Source organism: Triturus cristatus, chromosome 6 (assembly GCF_964204655.1).
Source record: "Triturus cristatus chromosome 6, aTriCri1.1, whole genome shotgun sequence".
NCBI classification, from domain to species: domain Eukaryota; kingdom Metazoa; phylum Chordata; class Amphibia; order Caudata; family Salamandridae; genus Triturus; species Triturus cristatus.
This window is the reverse complement of record NC_140589.1, coordinates 96,288,814-96,299,736: the sequence shown is the minus strand read 5'-3', so window position 1 is coordinate 96,299,736 and position 10,923 is coordinate 96,288,814.

Below are 10,923 nucleotides of genomic sequence, written 5' to 3'. Positions count from 1 at the left end.
TCTTGGGAGAGACTCGCTAGTGAATTTGCACTGTAAGGTTTTTGAAAAACAGACTGTGTAATTGTGGCTACCACACCAATAGATGTCTAGTCAAGCGGAAGCCACATTTTCTTAAGCAATCAGACCTGATCGGTGAGATGTTCTTCCTGAAGATCTATACGGGTAAATTACAAGCAATTACATTTTTATGAAGAAATACATTTTTATCCAACTGATTGTTATGGTCATAATTATCAGTATGTTTTTAGGTGTGTATTTTGCAGTTTGGGAGGTGCACTGCCATCGCAAAACACCTGCATGGTATATTCGTGAGCTATATGCTGCTCCTAATCACTGTGACGCAAATTGTATTCATCACTCGCGGGTTTTCTGTATTTTCCAATAGGGCATCTCTTTGCAGTTGGATGCTCTCTTCTGTGCTTTTCTTATAACCATATCTGGGTAGTTTCTATTCTTAAGTTTTTCAGATAATTCAATTGATTCCTTTTTAGGTAGAGCATTCAAGACCTCTTGTATATACTTTAGTATATATACTTTAGTATATACTTATATGTGTATGTAATTTGTGGGCTCTGGAGATCAGCCCTAAGGCTTGTCTGCTTCTGCTTAGGGACTATTTTCTTTTCAACTGCCTCTATTTAACTTTTTATTAGAAAACGACCAGCACAGGTCAGTAAAATACCAGAATCACTTTAGCATTCTCTAGATCCTAGTCCATAGAAATTGTCTTTCACAAGCACCCGTAGACAATAATATTTTTTTTCAAATCTTGTATTTTCTTATTCTTATTTTCAGTGATATGACCACCGAAGGCCCTGCTTGTATATTAAAAACAGAGCTATGGACTATACCATTTCCCGCTGAAAGGTAATATTTCTCTCTATTTGTTCCCATACCTGGAGTGTCACGCAGTTTGATGCTTACTTTCCCTCCATGTTAAAGAACAGTTGATGTTTCAGCACCCAGGCTAATGTGCTGCATAGCTAAATACATATAAGGTCCCAAGGGTGAGACCAATTTCATTGCAAATGCTTGTTGAAACCTCCTGTGTCTGAGCAGTTTCTCCCTAAGTGGAGAAATTGGCCCACAAGGAGGTTTTTATCTCAGGGATTTTGGGTGAAAGCTGCTAAAAAGTAAAAGGCCATTCCTGTCTGTGGGTTTATGAGAGCTTTCCTTCCCTTGGTACAATCACCAGACTAAAAACTGAAGTTTTTCATGTGTGATGGTGGATGTAAAGCGTAGTAAGGGATTGCGGCTATTAAGCCAGTGTAGGAGTCATTGATAATTCATCTCCTCTCCAAATTAGCAGAACATCCTCTATAAACCTGCGCCAAAGTTTAATATGGTTTAACCAGGGGCTTCCTTGGTTAAAGATGTGTTCTAGCTCAAAAGATGCCACATATAGCCCAGCCAGATCCAGGCCCAAAGAACTACCCATGGAAGTACCATGGGTTTGCAAGTAGATGGTTCCCTGGTATTCAAAATAAATATTTGTCAGTGCAATTTTGGCCAGATTCAATACTTCACATTTATTACAATTTTGCGACTTTTTGTCTTCAAACCACTGGTACAGAAAATGGAGGCATACTTGCATGACACCAGTGATGTACTTAACCCTGTAAAAAAATATGGAATTCAACCCTAAAATAGAGTTCTTGGTAGGGATGGACATCAAATCCTTCTATACAAATATCCCTCAAAAGAAAACATTAAGAGTGGTAAAGGATTTATTGTTGCACAGGATTGGGCATACTGTACCCCGAGAGCATTCATACTGAATCTGGCCGAAATTGCACTGACAATTTTGTTTTCCTTCTGGTAGCCTCCACCTGGGCCAGACAGGCTTGGTACTCTACATTACTCAAGTTATCAGTCATGAGAAGCTTCCGAATAGGGCAGCCTTCTCACTAGGAACAAGGGTCACATCAGGCACCCAGACACCAAACAGCTCGATCTAGCAATTTGGCACCTGAGGTTCTAGAGTTTGGCTACCTGCATCTTCCACAGAAGTGCATGAAATCTTACAAGAGTCCCACAAACCTACCACATGAGCCTGCTATGCAACAAACTGGAACACGTTTGTTCACTACTGCAACCACAAACACCTGGACCCCCTAAAACCTGCAGTCAAGGATATCCTGTGATACCTGTGCCATATGCCACAGGCATGCCTAGCCTACACCTCCAAATGGTTTCATTCAGCGGCTTACATTCAGAACAGGGAGCATTCCTCCCACACCTGTCATAAAAGTCTACTTGAAAGGCTTTAAAGGGGTCATACTTCCCAGAGCCCCCCGTTCCAGTGTGGAATCATAATATAGTCTTTATTGAGACATATAGGCCCCCTCTGTGAACCCTTACACTCATGCTCTCTCCAGTACCGCTCCTGGAAAGTGGCCTTCCTTGTGGCCATAACACCTCTCAGACTTATTTATTCATTTATAAAGTTTTGTATAGTGCAAACGGGACCCTTAAGGGTATCAGAGCGCTTCACAATTTTGGGTAAGAGGGATACAGTATTGGGAGGCAAAATAATCGTTACATAATTATGCAAGACGCATGCAGGACTCCTGTAGGTATTGGAACTCATCACATAAGGGTACAGTAATGGGTGAGGAACATTCGAACATATGTATGTACAATGCATGTTGTTCCCAGGTATAAAACCATGTCACATGTCTATCAAGATGAGCGAGTAGAGGCAGTAATAGAGTTTGGCAGCCACGGCCTATTCAGGAAGGAACTTGAGCATTAGGATTTTTTTCACTTCCTTTTTGAAGGAAGCAGTGGAGGAGATTGTACGGATTACCGGAGGAAGGGGGTCCCAGATCTTTGGAGCAATGCCAGAGAAGGCCTTGCCACTCAATCTCTTTTTGTGGAAAATCTGCGGTTTCAGGAGCATTGTACTTGCACTTCTGACGCTCTGCAGCCCCGATAGTTCTAGTTTGTGAGCCAGATAGATGGGGGTTTATGAGTTACAAGCCTACACACTACAGGATTCCTTCATTTTGGTATATAAAGATAGGGGAGTACTCAGACCTAGCCCTAATTTCCTCCATAAGGTGGTCACCCCCTTTTCATCTTAACCAGACTTTTTTCCACAACCAGACTCTGTAGCAGACCGAACCCTTCACACCATAGATGTCAAACACGTTTTTATGTATGCGTTGATAGGTTCAAGCTCTTCCCAATGGCAAAAAAATAGTTTATAGCCTTTGCTAAACTTCACACGGGCTAACCTATATCTAAAGCAGGCATTTCCACTTGAATAGTCATTCGCATCTAAACATGATACCACAAAGCTAAAAGAGCTGTCGTACCCAGGGCGCGCTCTACCAGGATTATGGTGTTCCTGGGAAATATTCCCCTAGCTGACATATGTAAAGAACCTACTTGGACAACTCCACATAAAGTCACTAAACAATATTGTGTGGATATCCATTTCTCGCCAGACAACAGACAATGGTTGGCCAGATGCTCTTAAGGACATCATTTCAGAAATGTTCATCACCCACACGCTAGCCACCGTTTGTAGATGGTGGTACTGCTTTACAGTCTATGCAGAGGATGTGTATCTAGAGCAACACATGCTACGAACTGAAAATGTTATATACCCTGTAAGCATCAGTTTATAGCGTGTAGTGCTGTAGGTTCACATGCATCCACCTGCTTCCCCCGAAGCGTGTGACTCTGGTCACAGATATCTTTTTTATTAATTAGCTTCTTTTCGCAATACACCTGTGCACCATACTGCATTTACTCATCACTTCATACTGTTCTCACCTGCTATGCGAAAAACAATCTACCATTGAGTCAGTTAAGAAAGGAGTCACATTTAACCTTGTGACTCAAAATACTTAGAAGAAAAACAATCTGCTGATGTCCGAACCCAACACTAGATGGCAGGAGTATTCAGAGCATATGAATGTACAGCCCCACACTGTATGAACAAATGCTTACAAGGTGTATGTATATCTATCTATAGCTATATATCTAAATATATAAATATTTAGATATATAGATATAGATATATATATCTAGATATATAGTGATATATATACACACACTGGAAAAAACAAAGGTTACAGGAACGTTTTAGGTAGGCTCAGATTTCACATGCACAAAACCATATAAATACAGCAGTTATAGTTACCTGAGCTAACTATAACTTACACCCCCACAATGCACTGATTATGACCTCACTCATGACATGGTCAGTGACATCACTCATGACATATCTCACTACTTTAAATCCCCATTGTAGTCTGTTTCGTTCTAGTGAGTGGTGGTCTTCCCCCTCTTAATGTCCTGTTAGCCTATAGCTGATATGCTGATCTCATAATGTGTGCATGACTGCTCTTACTTTCCGCCTGTGTAGTCTCTGTCTATTTTCCATGTGTGTGGGTATCAGGTGTGTGTGCTTGTTTACACCATATGTGGTCATTGGGCAATGGACTCCATTGGCTACGTTGGAAGCCAGAATAAAATTTAAAGTATTGATCTTCACTCACAGAGCACGCAATCATAAAGGTCCGGAAAAAATCAAAAGGCTAGTTTCTCCTTACATTCCAAATAGGCAGCTACGATCCAGCACAGAAGAACGACTAATACTAACAAAGGCCAGGAGGGAGAGATGGGGAGGAAGATCTTTCTCCCATCTGGCTCACAAACTCTGGAACTCCCTGCCGTTGGAATACAGACTGAGAGACAGGGAACTACAGTTTCGCAAAAAGACCTGGCTGTTCATGCAATATCTCTAAGACATGGTTGTCCTATTCAGTTTTCTGACCACTCAGTGCTGGGAAGCCTTAGGGCAGCCATACGCTCTACAAATTCCTAATCATTATAATAATAATAATAATAATAATAATAATAATAATGGTGTTTATAGTTGGAAAATCAGATGTCAAGTGAATTGGGTATGCTTTATCACAGAGCATGTCAGAGCTTCTAAAGTACCTGTGTCTTCCGCTGTAATTGCAAAGCCATGTTTCGCCTGTGCGAAAAGATTGAACTGTTTGTGTCTGACCTAGTTGCGAGGTAGGACTCTAGTTCTTCAAATTTCTCTCATCTGGACACTTTCTTTCTTTTTCTGCATTCATCGGTAAAGTGTTTCCATGCGCTATTGTTGCTTTACTTGTATTCTCTTCAAAGTAGCCAGGCTGCCTGCCCCTCAGTCTCCATGGCAAAAGTAGTCCTTTAAATGTGGTTACCGATGCAATGCATTTCCTCATGTTCATTACTGTAAACCAGCCTAACGCCGATGCAATGCATTTCCTCATGTTCATTACTGTGCACCAGCCTAACGCCGATGCAATGCATTTCCTCATGTTCATTACTGTAAACCAGCCTAACGCCGATGCAATGCATTTCCTCATGTTCATTACTGTAAACCAGCCTAACGCCGATGCAATGCATTTCCTCATGTTCATTACTGTACACCAGCCTAACGCCGATGCAATGCATTTCCTCATGTTCATTACTGTACACCAGCCTAACGCCGATGCAATGCATTTCCTCATGTTCATTACTGTAAACCAGCCTAACGCCGATGCAATGCATTTCCTCATGTTCATTACTGTACACCAGCCTAACGCCGATGCAATGCATTTCCTCATGTTCATTACTGTGCACCAGCGTAACGCCGATGCAATGCATTTCCTCATGTTCATTACTGTACACCAGCCTAACGCCGATGCAATGCATTTCCTCATGTTCATTACTGTAAACCAGCCTAACGCCGATGCAATGCATTTCCTCATGTTCATTACTGTAAACCAGCCTAACGCCGATGCAATGCATTTCCTCATGTTCATTACTGTAAACCAGCCTAACGCCGATGCAATGCATTTCCTCATGTTCATTACTGTACACCAGCCTAACGCCGATGCAATGCATTTCCTCATGTTCATTACTGTACACCAGCCTAACGCCGATGCAATGCATTTCCTCATGTTCATTACTGTAAACCAGCCTAACGCCGATGCAATGCATTTCCTCATGTTCATTACTGTACACCAGCCTAACGCCGATGCAATGCATTTCCTCATGTTCATTACTGTAAACCAGCCTAACGCCGATGCAATGCATTTCCTCATGTTCATTACTGTAAACCAGCCTAACGCCGATGCAATGCATTTCCTCATGTTCATTACTGTACACCAGCCTAACGCCGATGCAATGCATTTCCTCATGTTCATTACTGTACACCAGCGTAACGCCGATGCAATGCATTTCCTCATGTTCATTACTGTGCACCAGCCTAACGCCGATGCAATGCATTTCCTCATGTTCATTACTGTAAACCAGCCTAACGCCGATGCAATGCATTTCCTCATGTTCATTACTGTGCACCAGCCTAACGCCGATGCAATGCATTTCCTCATGTTCATTACTGTACACCAGCCTAACGCCGATGCAATGCATTTCCTCATGTTCATTACTGTGCACCAGCCTAACGCCGATGCAATGCATTTCCTCATGTTCATTACTGTGCACCAGCGTAACGCCGATGCAATGCATTTCCTCATGTTCATTACTGTACACCAGCCTAACGCCGATGCAATGCATTTCCTCATGTTCATTACTGTAAACCAGCCTAACGCCGATGCAATGCATTTCCTCATGTTCATTACTGTAAACCAGCCTAACGCCGATGCAATGCATTTCCTCATGTTCATTACTGTAAACCAGCCTAACGCCGATGCAATGCATTTCCTCATGTTCATTACTGTAAACCAGCCTAACGCCGATGCAATGCATTTCCTCATGTTCATTACTGTAAACCAGCCTAACGCCGATGCAATGCATTTCCTCATGTTCATTACTGTAAACCAGCCTAACGCCGATGCAATGCATTTCCTCATGTTCATTACTGTGCACCAGCCTAACGCCGATGCAATGCATTTCCTCATGTTCATTACTGTAAACCAGCCTAACGCCGATGCAATGCATTTCCTCATGTTCATTACTGTACACCAGCCTAATGCTGTGATTCTTTCTGGGGTTTTTTGTGCAGTTTTATATGGTGCCAACACCCCCCGAAGGTAGTGAAAGACTTTACATTAGCACTAATTATTTTTTTTGTGGAGTTTCATACAGCACCAATACCATTGAAGGTATTGGGGCGCTTTACATTAGCACCAGTTCCTTTACACAAGGGCACTTTCATTTTTGTAGGCATGGAGAGATTAAGTGATTTTCCCAGAATCAAGGATGTTGAGCCGATGCCAAAACTTAAACCTGGTAACCCTGGGCCAGGGCCACTCCTCAGAGGAAGATCTCGCAGAAGGCGAGAAGGATGATCTAGCCCAAATTGAAGATTATGGGGAAGAAGGTGAAGACCGAAACTCTCCACCCTTCCCAGACCCCCTTCACCAGTGGGAAGTGACACAAGTCACTCTAGCAGATCCCCTACTGGTAAAGTGGTAGTAAAGCTTGAGGAAGAACCTGTTCTCCTCTCACTAGACAGAAAAAGAATAAACTAGGGCAAAGAGACACTGAAAATAAAAGGGTCAAGAAGCCCCAAGATGATGGTTGCAGCAACTTTAATATGGAGAAAGAGGGATCTTCTGACCCTGAGATTCCCATGTTTAGTGATGGTGATGAAACTGACAAGTGGTTTGCAGCCTTTGAGATGGCCTGTAAAATGAGATGGATAGGTCACCAGCACGGGGGCTCTTTACTGTGTGAGTTATTCACAGTGCAGGGCAGAGATAGGCTTCTGACCCTTAATAAGGATGTGGTTGAGTCCTCCCAGCATATGAAGGAGACCTTGATAGAAAGATTTGGACTCACCACAGAGGAATACAGATTGATCTTTGGAGACACCCATAAAGGTCAGAACCAGACATAGGTGGCATCCGTGAACTCTTTAGTCAAAGCACTAGAATGGTTGGATAAAAGCCAATGAGGTGGACGCCTATGATATGCTATATAATTTAATTATGAAAGAGCACATTTTAACTAATTGTACCAGACGAAAAATTGCATCAGCATTTGGTGGACTCTGAGTTGTCCTCTCCCAGAGAGCTGGGGAGGATAACTGTCAAATAGGTCAGAACCAGGGTGTCCAGAAAGACCCATGGTTGGAATGACCAGAAAAAGGTGCTCAGATTTCCCAGCTGGGGAAGGAGGTGAGCAACAAGTATAAAAAGAAAGAGTTCTCAAAAGGCTCCCAAAATACTTCTCAGGAGGGTGGGCTTCCCGGCTTCTGCCAGGCAAAGCCAAGGAATATCAGGGTAAGAACTGGGACCCAACAAAGACTTCTGGGGTAAGCCATGATTGCCATCAGCCAGGACATAAGAAAGGAGATGCAGACTGCTCCAAAATGTCCCCCAGTGGTAGACAATCTAAGGGATTGGCTAATATAGGAGTGATGGTGGAAGTGTACTCTGGAAGGCCAAAGGATACACTGAGGCTACTTTAGTTTCCCTGGGGGAGTTGGATATTGAAGCCCTGGCTGTTCTGTCTCTAAGTTTGGAGCAGTATAGACAAAGGCCAACGATCAATAGGACTGAGATAGAGGCTCTCAGGGCCACAGGTGCCAGTGTCACTATGGTGGCAGTCACACAGATTTCGCCAGACCAAAAGATACCTGTGTTAGGCACCACATTACCAATGCTGACAATGGGAATATGCTGCATCCAATGGCTTGGCAAGGTGCCATTGTCACTATGGTGGCAGCCACGCTGGTTTCCCCATACCAAATGATACCTGGTGTTAGGCACCACATTACCAGTGCTGACAACAAGACTAAACTCCATCCAATGGCTTGGTAAGCTTAGTGTGAGAAGGTGTTCCTGGCTAAAAGAAGGAGGTTGTGTCCCCTGCCATCCCATTGGAATGTCTGTTGTGAAGTGATCTGCAGTCAATGTTCCCTCTAATTATTTTCCTCTGTGTGCGGCAGTGTAGGGTCTCTGTGCGCTGCAGTCATGGCTATGTGCGCCAGGAACCACACCACGAGTATCTTCCTTTACAACAGTGTGCAGCGCCAAATATCACTACAAACGTTTGCTTAAAAGTCTAGCAGCCCAGCTCTGTTAAGAAGAGACATTTTATTCCTCTGTCTGATGTAACATTTCCTATACATTGATTTACACACTATGATTCAGTGTCTCTGTGTAATGTGTATTCGATGTAAAGTGCTTAACACCTTACACTGGTATGAGTGGCGCTATTAAACAAAATAAATATGAAAGAGAGAGTGGTTATGGAGACTTGATGGTCACTGTTAAAGGTTGGTTATGAGAGTATCGGTGGCGGAGGTGGTCATTGGGGCACCAACAAACATTGTCACACCAGGCGCCACCAGCACTAAAGCCGGCCCTGTTCAAATGGCACTAATAATTACAGTGAAATTATGAAAACATCCCACATTGCAATTTAAAACCTTCGCAGCTATGTTGCTGCATTTCTTTTCTTAATACGGTTGGGCTGCGGGGGGATTGTGTGCATTTGTTAAGGTTTTCGTGTTAATTGCAGCTCATGGTGAGTGCTGCGATGAACATGAAAACTTTACCACATGCACAGGTACATCTTAAGAATTTTGAGTGCCAGGGCCAAACTTATTTCCGGGGCCCCTGATTAGAACAGCTTTGGATTTATGATTCAATTTCAGCTTTTTCATGTCCTTTTTGGCCAGGTCACCCACACTGCAGAGGCACACTGGTCCAAATTCTAAATGTGCTTCCATGTAATATTCAGGTATAGTGGTATGTGTTTTCAAAATAGTAACATAGCCTGAAGGAAAAGGAGAGGAGAATAGTGAGAAATAGGATTTAGTGGCGGAGAAAGGGGGAGAGAGGAACAAAGTAGAAAAAAAGGCAGGGCGCAAAGGCGAGAATTGGGGAAGTGGTAATGGAGAAATTGGTAAGAGATGGACAGAAAGAGAAAGGCAGCCAGAGGCTTTGGAGAAATGGGAGGCAGAAAGGAGAATGGAAAACCGGTAAGAGAGAAAGCAAAGAACAGACAGTGAGAGGGAAAAGGAGACAAGAATGGGATGGGGAGAAGGGGAAAGTGGGTAAACGTGGAGCGGGACGGATATGAGGAAGAAGAAAAAGAAGAGAAGGAGACGGCGAGAGCAGCTGGGGAGTGGAAGAAAAAAGGACAAGAGATATATCAGAGAAGACAGCGAGTGTGGTATGGCAATGCTTCTGAAGTAGCGTCTCTGCATATCGACATTGAGGGGTTCTATAAGGAGCTTTTTTCGCCATCTTGTCATTTCTAAACGCTTGCTCTATGTAACCGTGCTCACCTGAACAAACTAAGAAGGGTGGAAGGCTGGTTAGGCCTTGCCAAGATTTTTAATCTTGCCAAGATGCAGGTCTGAGCAGATGGCAGCTGCAAGTGTGTTAATGACAGATCCATTTGTCTGGAGTATTCTCTTCACTAACACTTGCTTCCCTTCTCTTTTTGAAACTCAGGGGCAGCAACTTGTGGTGTCACCAGGGCTTTAAGTGGAAGCTTTTTCAATATTATATGAAAGCCATAGTTGCTGCTTATTTATCTCATGCAACTGACAAAGCCAATAGTCCGACTTGTTGTAGGTATGATGTTACTTGTTGTATCATATATCTGGATGCAATGACAGAAACAGCGAAATACAAGTCGGGCGGTACACTATGCTAAGTACAGATTTTTAGCTTATGTCTTAAGCCAGGGCCCTAATTACACTGCCATGCCCCTTTGCGAGACCCCCCAGCTTTTTCATCCCACTTAAAGCCCTGGGTATGATTTATTTAGGTTTTTTATACAGCGCCTGAATCACCCCCAAAGGGGTATCTCTGCGCTTCGTACTGTGCTGCTGGGCAGGCTGACGAGCATTATCACATTCTATCCTGTACAGTCATTTTTTATCTATCTGCAACCGCATGTCAATATGCTATGCCGATATTATGTGTTAACATGCAACATGAAATACTA